The 17667-nt window shown below is 42.8% G+C and overlaps 1 protein-coding gene across 1 annotated transcript in view; it reads left to right on the plus strand.

Moving 5' to 3' along the window:
• RBM46 (RNA binding motif protein 46) overlaps positions 1-17667 on the plus strand; it is a 34161-nt gene that overhangs the window by 11384 nt on the left and 5110 nt on the right. The window lies entirely within an intron of this gene.

Raw genomic sequence — 17667 nt, forward strand, 5'->3', positions numbered from 1 at the left:
GAATTCTGCACTTGCAGGGGATTTTTCTGCTCTAGTTTCTCTAACAATACAGGCTGTTTCTTAATGCATGTTTCTGTTGATCTTTTTTTCCTCCTTTTCTTTCAGTATTGCTGTTTTTCTCCATTTTTCTCTTGTACTTTAGGTTCCAAGTGAATTACAGTAATTTTTGTTTTATTGCACAACACATCTTGTTTCTAAAAGATGATACTTAAAGTCTTGTGTTTATAGACGATGACTAAGGAAAAGAAGAGTGGTCACATATCAGGAAGAGCTACAACTGTTCAGAAGAGTCTGGACATATATCTGGCTCCTAGGACCCTTAATTAGTCTCAATTTATAAGTTATCTTCTTGTGTTTCAGCTGCTTCAGCAGCTTGAAGACAAGAGAACTGTCTTTGAGGTAGCTGGGAATTTCCTAGCTGAAGGGTATTTACATTACACAAAACTGGCATAGCTGGACACTGGTACTTTCCGGTATAGAAGTGGAAGGATTTATAGCCAAAGTTCCCCAGGGCACTGCTCTAAATTATGCTGAAGGCTAAACTGAGGATGGAGATAGCAAAAAGGAAGATTATGAGGTCAAGTCTTGTATCACGAGTCCTTCATTCTGTACATGTAGGGCATGTTGAGAACCTTAGGTTTATTGAAATGATGACCATTTAGGCACTAAGGGACAACATTTTTAGCAGGTATGCCACAAATAGGCCCTGCTCTCTTCCCAAGTGTTAGTGTGATCCCTTTGCCCTGTCCAGTTCCTTTGCCCTGCCCAATCTGCCATTCTGCTTTTCGCCCTGTGCTTTCTGCCCAGTCTGCTGCGCTGTTTCCTACCTTATCTGCTGCTGCCCTGCCTGCCCTCTCCCTTACCTGCCGCATACCAAATACAGAAGCTGCCTGTGTCACTGGTGGCATGCATGCCACGGGTTGACTTCTGTATTAAGGTGTATAGGACAACAACAAAAAAAGTTCAGCTGTGTTCAGTTGAAATGGAAGATCTGGAAGGAATCCATCCATCTGATCCCTCTGTTCAGGGAGTCTCAGTTCTTGAAAAGAATGATTAGAAAACTTTTGCTGATGCAGCCTTTGGGTTAAGAGTGCTGCAATTTACTCATTTAGTGATTTTTTTTTTTTATACACTTCTTTAAAATGAGAAGACATAAAGTATATATTCATAATTATTTTACTATCCTAACATCTTACTTCCATATATGTTCCATTTTAAGGTAAGACTGCATGACTGCCAGAGAAAGAGGAATTTTTTACTTCAAAGTTTCTTTTCATTCCTGTGTCTGTCAGTCCAACCCACTGAATTAATTGGAGTTCTTCTAATATTGCTCTTATGTTTGTGGTACTTTGTAAATTGATGAATAAATCATTTACGTTTTTCTTGTACTTTTTTGATTCCAAGTGGTAGTGTAGCATCCACAAATCCACAGTGTTATTTCTTGAACGTTAGCTTCAAAATGACTGTGTGGATCCTTTTGCTTCTTTATTGTGTGAGATGCATCCTGTTGGTACAGTTTAGTTTCTCTTTTTCCTTTTTTCCAAACTTTTGGTTTTTATTTTTCATTCATTTTTGTTATTATTATCAGCTAGATAGGAAATGCTTGAAATGTAAAACTTATTACTCTGGGATTAATATGTTCTATATGAATAATGATGATCAGCTTTGAAGAAAGATACTTTCCCTTAGTATTTAGGCCTATAGGGTAGAATTCTGCTATTCTGGCTGCTTACAGATGTAGAAGGAAAAAACCGCTATACTTTGAGTTTTGTGCACCCCTGCATCGAATGTAGCACATGCCCAGAAGAAGCATCGCAGTAATTTGACCTAGCTTGCCCAATGTCTGTATAGATCAGGTGCTTCAGCAGGGCTTTTTGATGCTTTTATCTAATAGTTGGTTGAATCAGCTTTAGATGAAAGTGCCAAAAAGCCCTCCGCTCTATACAGACGTTGGAGAGCCAGGTCAAACTAATGCAGTTCCTATTCTGGTAAAGTGCTGTTTAGGTCTTTTTTGTTTTGGTTTCTTTTGTTTCTTTCCCATGTCAGTCAGTGCCTTGTGTGCATAAGGGCCCTACTACATGTTCAGATTAAAGCTGGATAGAAACCAGCTATAAAGTTGTTACATATTTTCACACACTAACTTTATAGCTAGTTGGCTGTTTTATAGCTGGATAATTTTGTTGTGTGATAATTACTTTGCATGTGTGGCCGGTCTAAATTTATTGCATGAATAACTAGTTAATTATGTGATAATTACAGTTGTGGCTAAGTCTTACTTTGCACGTGTGGTAGGTCTGCATTTATTCCACTATTAACCAGTGAGCCCACTGTCCTGCTCTCTCCATAATGGAACAGATTATGCTGTGAAGAACCCTTAAGGGTCAGGCATTGCGGCTCTTCTAGGTTGCCATGCAGGATCATTTGCTTGCTTCCTTCTGTGATCCAATTCTCAGACTTGCAGTAATTTTTCCAGTGCCTGACTAGATACAGAATTAGTTCAGCTCATTTGTTTTCAGTTATGTGAATTCCAAAGGAGTTATGATTTCTATAACATCAAGCAATAACCTTTTGGTGCATAAGCAAGGGGAAAAATCAAGTTTTCAAAAACACTAATAGCTAAAGTAAGACATTCTGACTTAGATTTGAAAACTGACAGAAGTACAAAGTGCTGCTAAAATGACACAGCCCGTAGATCTGATGCCTCTTTGGAAGCATATGTTCTTGGGGAAAATGAGACTGCAACTTTTCCCCCCACCTTTTATACGTACTAGTAAATGCCTGTCAAGAATGACAGGAGGGTGGGGAGGCAGGGGCTGAGATGGAGTGCCACCACTTAAAGCCCCATGCTGCCGCTGTTCTGCCTGTTGCTCTGTCCTGTCTGGTCCTTAGTGCCGCTTGCAGGGAGTGGGGGGGGAGCCGAGGCCAGTGCTGCTGGGCCCAGCTCCCCCACTCTCTGTCTGGTCCTTGGCGTGGCTTTGGAATCATGGTGGCACCCCCCCATGCTTGGAGCACTCTGATTGGCTGTTTCTGTAAGCCAGTTAGAATGTGAATAAAACCTTCCAGACAGACAGACAGACTTAGGTGTTTGTAATATTAGAATGTTGGATGCCACAATCTCCCAGCAGCTTTTTCAGAATGAAGCAGTTCAAAACTTAAAACTAATGAAATTGTGTCTGAAACCTCAATAAAGGAGGCAAGAGCAAGGAATTGTAATATGCGCAGCAGACCAAAAAGCCTCTGAAAGCCAGCAATTTTAGACATTGAACTTGATCCTAAGTCCCTCTATCAGTTTCTTGGCTTACTGTTACAGTTTCTAAATTTCAAAATCATTTTATCCCACAACTGCTTTGAAGGACCCAGGGCTGCTGACAGACTTGGAAAAAAAAAAAGAAACACAGCGCTTTACTGGAAGAGGTGTAGTGTCAGTTTGATGCAGCTCACCCAGCGTCTGTATAGAGCATGCGCTTCAGCGAGCTTTCTGGTGTTTCAGTAGCTGAATCAATCAGTTATTAGATAAAAGTGCCAAAAGGCCCCACTGAAGTGCACAGTCTATATGGACGTTTGGTGAGCTGGATCAAGCTGATGTACATACAAGTAAAGCACCATTTCGGAGTTTTTTTCCCATATTAGGCGATCCAGCATTCTCATTAGGGTAGGATTGCTCCTGTCTAAACTATTCTAAACAAATGTTTGTTTAAACTAGTTTTAAAAACTGCCAGTAATAGAACTTCTACATTCTCTCTATGGTAATTTGTTCCAGTGCATAAGCAACTTCATAGTTAAAAGTTCTTCCTAATATCCAACTGAATTCTCCCTTGTTTCAGTTTAAGCCCATTACTACTTGTTCTTGCTTTTGTAGAAATGGTTATTAATCCCCCCATTCAATTTCTCTTCTCCAGACTAAATAAACTTAACTCCTTCCACCTTTCTTCATCTGGCATGTTTTTTAATTTTTTAAAGACCTATAATAATTGTTGCTGCTGTCCCCTGGACCTCCCTTCAGTTTGTTCACATCCTTCTTGAAGTACTGTGCCCAAAGCTGGATGTAGTACTTGAGGCCTCACCAGTCCTGAATAGAATCCCTGGATCACTTCCTTTTACTAGCATAACATGCACCTATTAAATAATTGCAGTGTGCTGTTAATTAGTTAATAATTTTTTAAAAGATAATTTTTACTCAGATTCAGCTTGTGATCCAGACCCCTTTTTGCAGTACTAGACATTTGTTCCCTGTTTTGCATTTGTTTGATTGTATTAAGTATAGTACTTTAGGGTTGTCCTTATTGAATTTTATCTGATTTATTCTGGATTACTTTTCCAATTTATCAAGGTTACTTTGAAGCTTAGTCCAGTCATTTTTGTGTCTGCTACTTTGCACATGTTGGGGTTATTTGGAAATTTAGTAGCCATATGTTCAGTCAGTCCCATCTTCCAATTAACTTCTGAAGATATTCAACAATACTGGACCCACTACAGACCTCTGTTGATACTTCCTCAGAGTTTGACATTGAGCCATTGATCACTACGTTGAGCACGATTATCCAAAAGCTATGCATCCACATTATAGTATTTTAATTTAGACCATATTTTCTTAGTTTGCTGGTAACAATCTTGTGGAAGATGGTGTCAAAAGTCTTGCTAAAGTTGAATTATTCTGCATTCCACTGCTCTCCATCTGCCCATAATGCCTGTCAGTTTGTCCAAGAAGGAAATCAGGTTCGTTAAACAAGCCTTGTTCTTGACAATCTATGTTAGCTATTCCTTACCAGTGATCACCTTATCCTCTAGGTCAGGGCTGTCCAACTCTAAGCCTCCAGGGGCTTAACCAGTGGTGGCTACATGCCCATAGACATTCCTTCCTACTCCCACCTGCATCATGCGGGCATCCTCTCCACCCCTACCCAAATGCTCCACTGTGCATCCACACACTGCAACATACAGGCACACGAGTGTGTTTTCCATCTCCACCCAAACCCTTGCTGCACAGGGTGTCCCCTGTGGTTGTACCATATGGGCACAATCCCCCACATGTGGCTTCTTTTTCAAACTGTCCCCTACCCTTCCAGGCAAAGCTCCATATTCCCCTTCAGCTCCTCACACCATTTGCCACACTTCCTGGCCTCCTGGGGAAGGGGCAGGAAGCAGCAGCTGGAGGAAGGAGGTGGAGCCCAGAGACTGTCCACAACAAAATGATATGGGCAGCAGTGGCTAGGCAGGAGGCCATAGCTTAATCCCTGCAAGCTACCAGTTGGAAAGACCTGCTCTAAGTGCTTAGAAATTGGTTCTTTGTTATGGTTTGATATATTGGGACATCAAAATTTGGATGACTGGTCTAATTTTGAGGGTGCTCCTTTTCTCCTCTTTTAAAGATAGCGTAGTCTCCTTTTTCTCATGTTCTGGAACCTCCCTCACCCGGGGAGGTGAATCTACATAGGTCAGGCTGGTTTGAAAATATCAGTATATTAGAGTGATCGCCAACCTGTTTTTTCCCTACTCTAGGCTGATTTACTTAATTCCTAACCTTGATGCTAACTGCCTATTATCAGGCAGTTAACCTTTTTCTGAAGATTGAAGTAAAAAAGTATTTAATAAATTCAGCTTTCCCCACATTGTCCATTGGTAGCTTGCCCTCCCCTTTCTTTGGTCTTCCTTTTGCTTCTAACATGTTTTATAGAATTTTCTGTTGCCTCTTATATCTCTTGCTAGCTGTGTCTAAGCTTGTCTGAGCTTTCCTATTCCTTTGTTCCATTTTTCTGAGCAGGGACAGGGACATCCCCCACCCCCCCCAGGATTCCAGACGGACCCAGGGGAGGTGCAGCCAGGCCCAGGGTCAGTGAGAACCTAGGGAACTTCTGGAGGGACTAGATGTGTTCAAATCAGCAGGTCCTGACAATCTCCACCCCAGAGTGCTTAGGGAATTGGCAGAAGTCATTGCAGGACTCCTAGCACAGCTTTATGAACACTCATGGTGCTCTGGTGAGGTGCCTGACAACTGGAAAAGGGCCAATGTGGTCCCCATTTTCAAAAAAGGGAGGAAAGGGGACCCAGGAAACTGTAAGCCCTTTAGTCTTACCTCAGTTGTGGGGAAGCTTTTTAAGAAAATTATCAAGGAGCACATCTGTGAGGGGCCAGCAGGGGAATTTATTCTTAGGGGCAATCAACATGGGTTCATTAGAGGCAGGTCCTGTCAGACCAACCTGGTGGCCTTCTGTGACCAGGTCACAAAATCCTTGGATGCAGGTGTCGCAGTGGACGTAGTCTTCTTGGACTTTAGGAAGGCCTTTGACACTGTCTCTCACCTTATCCTCATTAAAAAATTAGGCATCGAGGCCTACACAGTCAGATGGGTCGCAAATTGGTTGGAGGGCTGCACTTAGAGACTGGTGGTGGACAGGTCATTTTTGACCTGGAGAGATGTGGGCAGTGGGGTTCCCCAGGGCTCGGTCCTTGAGCCCGCACTGTTCAATATCTTCATCAGCGATTTGGACAAGGGGGTGAAAAGGACCTTGTTCAAGTTCGCAGATGACACTAAGATGTGGGGAGAAGTGAGCATGCTAGAAGAGAGGGACAGGCTACAACTAGATCTCGATAGGTTTCAGAGGTGGGCAGATGAGAATAGGATGGGTTTCAATACGGACAAGTGCAAGGTACTGCACCTGGGGAGGAAGAACCAGCAGCATACCTACAGGCTGGGGGACTCCCTTCTAGTCAGCATAGAGTCACAGAAGGATCTTGGAATCACTATTGATTCCAAGATGGACATGGGCCGCCAATGTGGGGACGCAGTCAGGAAGGCTAACCACGCTTTGTCATGCATCCATAGATGCATCATGAGCAGGTCCAAGGAGGTGATCCTGCCTCTCTGTGCGACATTGGTCAGGCTGCAGTTGGAATACTGCGTCCAGTTCTGGGCGCCGCACTTCAGGAGGGATGTGGCCAGCATTGAGAGGGTCCAGAGGAGGGCCACTCACATGATTAGGGGACAGCAGGGCAGGCCCTACAAGGAGAGTCTACAGGACCTGAACCTGTTCAGCCTCCACAAAAGAAGGCTGAGAGGAGATCTAGTGGCCGCCTATAAACTTGCCAAGGGGGACCAGCAATGGGAGAGTCCCTGTTCCCCCAAGCACTACTGGGGGTGACAAGGAACAACGGCCATAAGTTGACTGAGAGTAGGTTTAGGCTAGATATCAGGAGGCGTTACTTCACTGTCAGGGCAACTAAGAGCTGGAACCAACTTCCAAGGGAAGTGGTGCTCACCCCTACCCTGGGGGTGTTCAAAAGGAGGCTAGACAGCCACCTAGCTGGGGTCGTTTGACCCCAGCATCCTTTCCTGCCCATGGCAGGGGGTTGGACTAGATGATCTGCTTAGGTCCCTTCCAACCCTACCGATTATGAAACTATTCCCCCGTGCCCTTCATGCTTACTCATCCTTAATATTATGGCCAAATCTTATTTTTTGTAAGCTTGTATTTTATTTTACAAGTGATTTCAGAGCCTATGTTTATCTAAGTGAGTCTTGCTATACAATTCATCCTAGTCTTTACATCAGGAGAGCACGTTATTTGTCTCTGTGTGCAACACTACCATGAAACTCACTGTTTACAAAGTCTAATCAATAGCAAAATGTAAACAAGTGGAGAAAAGTAAAGGAAAGTAATTATTTCCTCTAAACATTTTCCATTATGGTAATTATAGATATTAATTGGAACAATAATAGGAAATAGTAGGCATACTAGGAAGCATGGGGAATATATAGTCCTTGCGTAATTTAATAGTATAATTTTAATCAGCCTCTTCCTGATGTCAGGGTAATAAACAGGTTTACGTTTGAAAGATACTGTGCTGAGACTAGAGTTCTTTTTTTTGTGTTGGGAGAAAGCAAATTAAGTTTTCATGAAAAGCTAAAGGTGTCAGAGCCTTTGGTCACATTGATGTGCAGAATAATTGATTTTTGTCAGTGCAAAAACTGATACCTATCTGCTAAAATCCACAAAGTTCATCCATGCAATGTGTTATGTAAAATGTTATGGTATAAGGTATTGCATATTTTAAGTGCTATCAATTTTCTTACTTCCTTTATTTCAATTAACAGTTATTTGATGATATATGTACAATACTGCTTAATAAGAGGCAGTACAATGTTTCACCACATGGTGTCACCTAAATATTTTGAAAACTAGCTAAGAACAGATATATTAAGTGTGATTTTGCTGGAGGGTAGTATACGGTGTTTTTTAGAGTTGATATAGGAATTATGCGAAATATGGTGGAGGACATCTAGAGGTGATGTGTAAGTTGTAAATATATGAGTGTAAGTGTGTGAAAGATGATCTAAATGGGTCTAAACGCCAAGGATTCAGGATACAGTATAGGAAAGTGCAAATTAAAAAAGGGGAACAAATAAAGCAGGAAAGAAAGTAAATGCACAGCAAAGGAAAGGACCACCTATTTCTTTAGTTTGAATCCATCTTCAACAAGAATTAGAATGTCTGTCTGTCTGTCTCTCTCTCTCTCTGAGCATTTGCCTTCAGTTCTGTTGGCAGGATCATTATTAGATGTTACATGTTTCACCTGGCTAGGAAAACATGAAATACTCCCAGCTGTCACCTTTGTAGATCTTTAACCATAATATGGATATAAAAAAGAGAGCATTTTTCTCAAAGAGCAATTTTTGCACTATCTTTTCATTCAGATATTGTTAGTAAGCATTCCATTGCTTGGAGAAGATTTTACTTCCTAGGATTCATTAAAAATAAAAGCAAAGATATGTATTATAGTGATGGACTGGCCATAAGTCATGTATATGCATGGTTTGTTACTGTCACTTGATGTTAAAGGATGTCTGAACTCCTACTGCTTACCTCCACACAAGTCTAAATGAAGGAGACCTGCAGACAGGTAGAAGGTATTTGTCCTCAGGCTCCATGACTGGTTTTGATAGCAGATCTTATAGCCATAACCAGTAGGCAAGTGTCTGTGCTTTCCTATCCTCAAAATACAGGGACCTGTAGGGAAACTTAAGCCACCTGTAGGGAATCTTTTGTCTGTGGCCTGGAATGACACACTTTGGGCAGAGGTAAGTGGGCACTATGACCTACCCACAGCCAACACTTCTCCCTGCTGTGGTACAGGGAGAGTGCTCATAGCCAGACACCACCATGTCTGTGGGCCAGTTCTGACCTGCAGGCCATAGTTTGCCAGCTTCTGTGTTAAGCCATCTGTATCTACAGGTACTAGGTCTTGATAGCCAAGATGCTACTCTGCATTATTGTATTAACTAATCTGGGGCAACAGACTTCTACTCTGAGGTCAGAGGCAAATGATCACATGGAAACAATAAAGGATTTTTGAGCCTAGCTGCTGTCTGGTTCAGCACATCCACATTACATTAGGGGCTAGTGATTCAGTATTCCCAGTCCAGCAGTCCCAAAGAGAGTCAATATGTGGAGTTCTTGAGTCATAATATCACTTTGTAGATTTCCAGGATTTGCTAACATGAATGAGAGCCAGTACATGAGCTTTCCAATATTAAACAATGACTCCCTCAGAGTGCCACTACAGGGCATTAAAGAGTCTTTTGTTGAATAGTGAGCATGTCTTAAAAGTGCAAGCCTAATTTCCCTGAAGGATGCCTCTGAAATAGTTTCTCCAGCAATTATAGGTGTGCATAATACTCTGTCAAACAGTGCTTTCCCACTGCATCTGAAGGGGATGTGGAATCAAGATAAACCAAAATAAAAAAGGATTACTTAGATCCTTGAGCTGTCCCAAAAAGATGCATGAAAAGTTCATCTGAAATTCAGTTATTCTGAGTAGTTAAATCCTAACCTTATAGAGAGGAGCTGCAGAAAGGTCTTTACACAACTAAGTGAGTGGGCAAAAAATGGCAGATTACTTCAGTGTTGACAAGTGCAAGGTAATCCAGGGAGGGGTGGGTGGGGGGAAGAAATAAGCTCAATTATGCACACATGATGCTGGTTTCTGAACTAGCTGTTATGACTCAGGAAAGAGACTTTGGAGTCATTGCAGATATTCTTGAAAAACATCAGCTCAGTTGGCAGTGGCAACCAAAACTGCTGATAAAACGGTTGGCATAATTAAGAAGGAAATTGAAAATACAACAGAAAGCATCATTCCATTTTACAAGTCCGTGATGTGCTCACATCTTGTATACTATATGCCAGTGATTCCAAAACTTTCTCTCAATATGACCTCATTTGTGCCCCCATTTCCTCAGCATGACCCATCACTCCCAACCCTCAGCTCCCTATCCCCCACCCCACACCTACCCCTCACTCCAGACACAGAGCCTCCTGGCCCTGCTGGTGCCCTTCACTCCCAACCTACAGTGCCCTGCCCGCCACCCCCAGCGGCACCTGAGCCCTGGCTGGCTCCCATGGGTGGCAGAAGCTGCTGCGGTCAGAGCACAGAGCTCAGCTCCCAACCCCATCCCTTTTCTGCAGGCTGCACAACTGAAGTGGAGCTTATGCTGAGGGGAGGATGCGGACTGCCTGCTGCTGACTCAGGGCTCCCTACCCTGCTGCCCTTCCCCCAGGGGCCTTTGCAGCCCATTAGGTGGGACCCAGTATGGGAGGGAGTGCCATGTTGCCATGGCCGCCAAGCTTAGGATGTGCCCTCTGCCTGGCAGCAGTGGGGGCACAGCTCCGCGCTGCTGCTGTGCCTTATTTTGGCAGCCATGGCAGCACAGTGCTCCCTCTCATGCTTGGTCCCACCTGCTGGGTTCCATGGAGACAGCTCCTGCCCTGAGCTGGTCTGGCCCTGCTACAGTCCCCGCCCTACAGTGTGTGCAAAAATCTTGGGGGTGCATATGTCGTCCCCCCCACATTACCTTGGACCTCTGGCCCCCTCCACCTCTTTGCCTGTGCTCCCCCACCCCCCAATCCTTTATCTTCTAGCCCTTTGCCCCCATAGACTTACCTAGAGGAAACTGCAGGAGCTGCTCTCTACCACTGCTTAGTTGCCATATGCATGTGTAGGAACACATGCATTTGGCCCCCCCTGCCTCCAATTGCCCTCCCCTATTCCCCCCAGTCCCTTGCAGGCGGGAACTCTGACAACCTGCCAGGGGGTTTCCCTCTTTTTTCTCCTTTAAAAGACAAAATCCAGTGTTTTCCATAGCGAGCAGAAAACCCAGATTCCTGCTTATCACAACCCGATCTACTGATGTTGCAACCTCATTTGAGGTCACAGCCCATAGTTTGGGAATCACTGCTGTATACATGTCTGGTCTCATCTCAGAAAAGGTGTGGTAGAATTAGATAAGGTACAGAGAATGGCAACCAAGTTGATCAGGGTATGGAGCAATTGTCATAACAACAGAGACTTAAAAAGGCTAGGGCTCTTCAGTTCGGAATGGAGAAGGCTGAGGGAGGATATAAGGAGGTCTTTAAAATCATGAAGGGCATGGACAAAATGAGTAAGGGATGGTTATTTGCCAAGTGCCAGAATATTAGGAATTAGCAGGAGACAGGTTTACAACTAACAATAGAAAGTACTTCTTAATGACGCATGAAGTTAATTTGTTCCATCATCCTTGTATCAAAGGACTGCCACCACTGTCGAGTTACCTTGTGGACCTCATTGGCACAGGAGATTGTAGAGGCAGATAGTATAGCCAGGCTCAAAAAGGGACTAAATAAATTCATGGATGACAGATCTAGGTGAGCTATTAAACAGAACGGTCAGGCTATATCCTTTGGTGTCTCTAAACCATTGATGGTGGATGCCATGGAGGGTAATGAACAGAGAATAGATTACTCTAGATATACCCTATTTGTATGCTCTCTCTCTGTAAACAGGGAGTGCACTAGTGTATGGCACAGGCCCTGCAGGCTGCACACTGCACCGGTGGGTGCTCTTCCACCGCAGTGCACTGCACATGTGGGCTTGTGCCCCTCTTCCCCCCTGCACCTCATGTATAGGGGAGCAGGCATTGTGACACAGTGCCCCACCTTACCTTCAACTCCCTGCTTGCTCCCCTGGGACACTGCATCACCCAGGGGCTCTGGTCTTCTGGCTTCCCTGGCACCACAGGCTGTGGCTGAGTCAGGCAGCAAAAATGGGGAGATGAGGGAATGCCCTAAGTCCCTGGCTGCTACTGCAGTCAGAACGGCAGTGGCAGCAGCAACTGCATGGGAGTCCGTAGGCTACATGTTAACCCCTTGTGGGCAACCAGTTGGACAGTTCTGCTCTAAAGCATCCATCCATTCCTGTCACTAGGACACAAGCCTATTTGTTACATATTAACTTAGTGGGCCTATGCACACCAGAAAACTACAAGAAAACTACAGAAAAGCCCTCTTCTTTTGTTAGAGGTAGATCTCTAAGTGTGTAACAACAAAATTCTTGGGATAACAAAAGAGAAAATGGACTGGAGTGAAGGTCATGGATTAATAACGAGGATTCTGAAGGGGAACACTGAGCAGAGAGCACTGGTTCCACCTTGAACATATCCAGTGAGCCTGTGGATGCTGCCCATTGAAACTGTGGATACTTTCGTAGAGGAGTGCTGAAAATAGTTTCATAGTCACCTGGGTTCCCCCAAGCCAGGGCTTCCTTCCTGGTTTGGTAGATAGTGAGTTTGGCCAGAGCCAAGAAGAGGTTAACCTGGAGATCCTGAGATTGGGTGGGGCCACAGATTAGGAGCTTGTTAAAGGTGTGGAGAGAAGTGCAGCCAGGACCTCCAGAGGAGACAGTATAGAGACTGCAGCTGGGCTCACTCAAGGTAAATGTTCATCAGGGTCTCCCTCCCTTGACAAAAAGGGCAGATGTTGGGGAGTATCGCTGCACACCAGATACATTGGTGTCTTGTGTGATTAGGGTAGAATGCAGGCTGGTTCACTCAGGATTATGGCCTTTGCTGCTGTTGGATACTTAGCTAGATGGATCCTTGGTCTGACTTCCTATGTTTTTATTTGTATTAGTTTTAGTCCCGTATCTCAACTATAATTTAATCTTGAGGACAGCAGAGAGAGGAATCGTTGTTGCTATTGAGTTAGAAATGTAAGAGTGGAAACTGGCATTGAATCCTGCTTTCAGCCTTTACTGAGTATTTTGCTTTCCAAATTCAGATGCTGCCCAAGTTGCCTTTTCTTTGAGCATGGGTAGGGCCCCTCCATTTTTCTTTTTAAAGGATCTGTTGTAAGAGCTTCTGTGACCAAGGTGCATGAAACTCAGTTGACCTTGTCCAGTAAGGGTGGCAGACTGTGTTTGTTTTTCTATTACAGGTGATTCATTACATCTACACAGACATGTTTTGAATGTTGCCAAGATTGATTTTTCAGAAGATCTAATCTGTTCACCCCATTTTTATGATATGATACAATATGATATGGAGGAACCTTAGAAAAGGACAGATATGTATAATGCAGTTCATACCCTTAAAGTCAGTTGAGTACAACTTTAAGAGATTTTAAGAAGCCAACCTCATGCTGTTTGGGTTCTGTAGAAAACACAGGAAATATGCTAGTAAAAAATTCTGTGGTGCCCTCGAAAGTCATGCCTTTCTGGAGAGTATGGTTGTGTAAAACAACCCCAGCTTTGTGTCTCTTTGAGGTGGTTGAAGAAAGACAGATTTTGAAAGAATCATTGAATTTATGGTTCTTTGCAAGTGTCATTCACAAAGAAAGGCTCTGATTATAGCAGATCCTGCAGATTTAGTAATTAATTCATATTTCTGCGAAAAATAGTATCAGAAGTAAACTAATTGGACCAATGTATTGGGTTTGAAGTAACCCATTTTACAAGCACTGGGGGGGACCCCATGTTCCTGCAACCTTAGATACATATTTGTAGCATTTAATATTCTTTATATTGTACAAATTATATGATTTTTTTTTGCTGAATAAACATCATTGTAACGCATTTGATTACTTGCATGCACACAGGAGAAACTATTGTCTATGTGCTGATATATTAAAAATGCATCTATGCTTTCCTTGCTTCAATTTTGTAGTAATTTTTCAATTGCAGCATTTGTGCATAGGTAGCTGGTGAGCTTTGTCTTCATTAACAAAAGAAGCCTACCCACAGATTTTGCATAGGATGTGTTGTATAATTTTAAGTGACAGTGCTGATCTGTTTTGGGCAGAAGTGTCTTTTACTATATCTGTAATAGCATGGTGAAGCTTTGAACTGGTTACATGCTATCGACACTACTGTAATACAGTTTTTCTAAAAAATAGTAATTGCCTTACTTTTTCATGCAGAATCTGGGCCTCAGATTTTTGACTTTAGCCATGATTTTCCTGATTTTCGTTATTTTACTAAAATAAAAAATGTAATGTTTTGTATAATAAGTAGAGGTATACCAGTACATCCATATTGTCCATATTGTATTGTCATCGATAAAAGGAAAATTGATGTTATCCGCTATTGGCTTATTTTGGCTGATGCGGTTGATAATGTTGTCAATAAATACTGTGTGCATTTGGTCAAGAATCCAGCCCAGCAGCTCGGAGAGCAGCGTCCGGCTGGTAAGTCTGGGGAGTAAGGTGTGGGGGAGGGAAGGGGCCTGGCAGGAAAAACAAGGCCTCTGGGGTGAGGAAGGGAATGGGGCTGGGGCAGGGGCAGGCACTGCCCAGCTGGGGTGCGGCATGTTGCAGAACAGAGCTGTAGGCAGCTTATCCATGGGGGGGAGTGGTGAAGAGCAGGGGCAGCTCCTGTCGCTGCACACCCCCCCAGGGGAGGCATGGGGGGCATGTGCCCGCTGGGTTTGTGTGCGGGGCAAGAGTGGGCTGCCTGCTGCAGGCGTGGGGCCAAGGGATGTTCTGGCCACTTTCTGGTGGGGGGGCTGGGGTGGGCGGAGGTGGGGCGGGTGGCAGCAGCCCTGGGTGGGGGACTCTGGCGAATTTTGGGGTGGCTGTAGCTTCTCCTGTAGCTCCCCCAATGCTGCCACCTCCTGCCCACCCTGCACACGCCAAGCACAGCCCCGATCCAGCCCCGCCACCAGTAAGAGACTGCCACCATCCCTGTCCCCAAACCCACAGCAGGCAGCCCACCCTTGCCTCATGCATAGATCCAGGGCTCCCTATGCCTCCCCCAGGGGTGTGCACTGCGGAGAGAGCCACCCATCTCCCCACCCTCCCGTGCCTCCCAGATGAGCCGCCTGTGGCTTCCCTGCCCCAGCCCTACTTTCTTCCTCACCATGGAGGCCTTGAATTGCCTCCCCCCACTGCCTTTTCCCCCCACAGACTTAGCAGCCAGATGGTGCTCTCCAAGCTGCCAGGCTGCATATCGGCAATTAGATTGGTATCATCCAGTATGGCTGATTAATAATCGGCCATTGGTATCAGTCCAAAAAGTCTTTATCATTGCACTCCTAATAATTAGTATTCTTAACCTTTAAAACTGAACCATTAACAAATCCTAGAAGATTCTGTATAACTAAACATTTAGCAGTTTTTTTATACACTGTGGTCACACTTTTATGTGTATACTTTTATATGCATGTCTCCTATCTCTTTCTAGAAATATTTGCCTTCAGTAATTTTGAATTGCTACAGGTAGCATCACAGACTGTATTTATTCTTTTATCTATATATCATTACACCTCTAGTAATCAAGGAGTAAATCCAAGTAATTAGTTGATACACATGTTTGTTTCATACTTTTCTTTGCATTTGAAATATGAAATACCATACTTAAAGACAATTCTGGTGGAAAATAAGTTATTTTTAATGAGGTTGACTTTATGTTCACTAGTGGGATTAAGCTTTTTAATTTCATTTAGTTGATATGGTTTCATCCCTTCTAGTTTTTCTGGTGCAGCCACTGTGTGAGGACACAAGCTTTGATATTTTTGTACCTCTTTACTTGCCTCCTTCTAGAGTTTTGCCACAATTTGAATCTTTAAAAATGTAGAAGAGTCCCCTTAGGGATATACTTACCCTTCGTAAGTGGTAACCATCAGTTTTCTCTGGGAAGAAGGCTTTGCATTGAAATCATGTCTGGTTTCATCTCAGCTATACAGTTGGTCCAATAAAAGATAAATCCTTACCTCTTACATAATTCCGGGAACATCATGGCTACATCGTCACTCTAACACTGTCATTTCCAGGTAGTAATTTTTTTACTGTATGAGGATTTGTTAATCTCATAATTGAAAGATCTTTATGTGCCCAACAGTCTCTGTCTTTCATTGGTTATCACAAACTTAATAATCCTACATCATTGATATTTTGGTGAAGGATTCCTGAATGATATAAGCAAGGTGAGTTTGCCTTCTTTCAGTATTTTATAGAGTACTTATAAAATGTATGTTGTTGTATTGTTTAGTGGAGACTTATTTGAATTTTATGTCCCAGCGTTCCCCAAATCTTATTCTGATAACTAACTGAAATTAGAGTCACTAGGCAAGTATTTAAACTGTTCGTAGTTCAAACTAAGAATTTTCCAGTAGTTTAAATAAATTGAAAATCTTGTGGAAGCAGTAACGCATTGTTTAGTCATAACAGGACATTTCTGTTCAAATATGGTCTAAGATGTGAAGTGAAGAGCAAAGTACTGTACAAAAAATGTAGATATTATTGCACAGCGTAATTTATTGAAGGTTATTGTGTTTTTTTTCCTTTTTATGATGCAATAGTAATGTGGCTAGCAGACCTCTCTACCTGTGCGATTCTTCTGAAAATTGGAGCTCTTTTTTTTATTAATCTCTCTGTTACCCCTAGTTTTCTTACAGAATCATGGAGCATTTTTAGTAATAATACCTAAGGTCCAAATATTAAGATTTTTTTTTACATTTGGAGTGGTGTTTGGCTTCACAAATAACCCATTTGATTTCAGTGAAACTGTTACCTACTCATGAATAAGGATGTCAGATCAGGCCTGTGATGTATTTTTCATGGCAAGTGTGAAAGTATACACCACATATATCAAGAAATCAAAATCCTGTCCACTTTGTCAGAATATATATGTAGAATTCTTAAAACATATTTCTCTTTCGTTCTCTTACTTCTGTCTATACTGAGAGGATGATATATCTTTCATGAAAATAGTGGAGACAGAAAGAAACTGAAACTTCAGGAAACTTCCCTACGTAGAATGCACTGGAAATCTCATATATTCAGTTATTTTCTGTCTTCACAGGAGACAGTGATATTACACTTTTGCCATTTCTTTTTGTTTCAAGAAAAGTATTGTCCATCTTGCTTGCTAGTGTCCTCCAGCAGGGCTTATTTTCCTCCAGCGATGTTACCAGGAGTTGGCTATATTGTTTAATTTTTGTATAATCATATTACTCTTAATGAGCTACCACAAAAATGAACCTTATAGCCATTGTAGAGAACTAGAAATCCATATATTGTTTTGACTGCTTAATGAGCATTGAGAATAAATTTTGTTGTCATTGTCAATATTGTAGAAGTGAGATTTCGATTTCCCTATGGGTAGTGTTCCGCATTTTCAATTTTTACCAGTTTTCATTGATAAATTCCCTGGTTATTTTTAAAGTGGTTCAGTTTTTACTGATTTGTACCCATTTTTCAGTTCAAATCCCTGTTAACTGGCACGAGTGGGGAATGGCCCATGTATTACTCATGCCAGTTAACAGGGATTTGAAATGAAAAATGGGTGGTGCTGGTAAGCTAAAAGTTCTGCTGTGCTGGTTACCTGAGTCACAGGTTTCTGGCCGGACATGGAGGGGGG

The sequence above is a fragment of the Crocodylus porosus genome, unplaced genomic scaffold (assembly GCF_001723895.1).
Source record: "Crocodylus porosus isolate Cpor-Errol unplaced genomic scaffold, CroPor_comp1, whole genome shotgun sequence".
In the NCBI taxonomy this organism is placed as follows: domain Eukaryota; kingdom Metazoa; phylum Chordata; order Crocodylia; family Crocodylidae; genus Crocodylus; species Crocodylus porosus.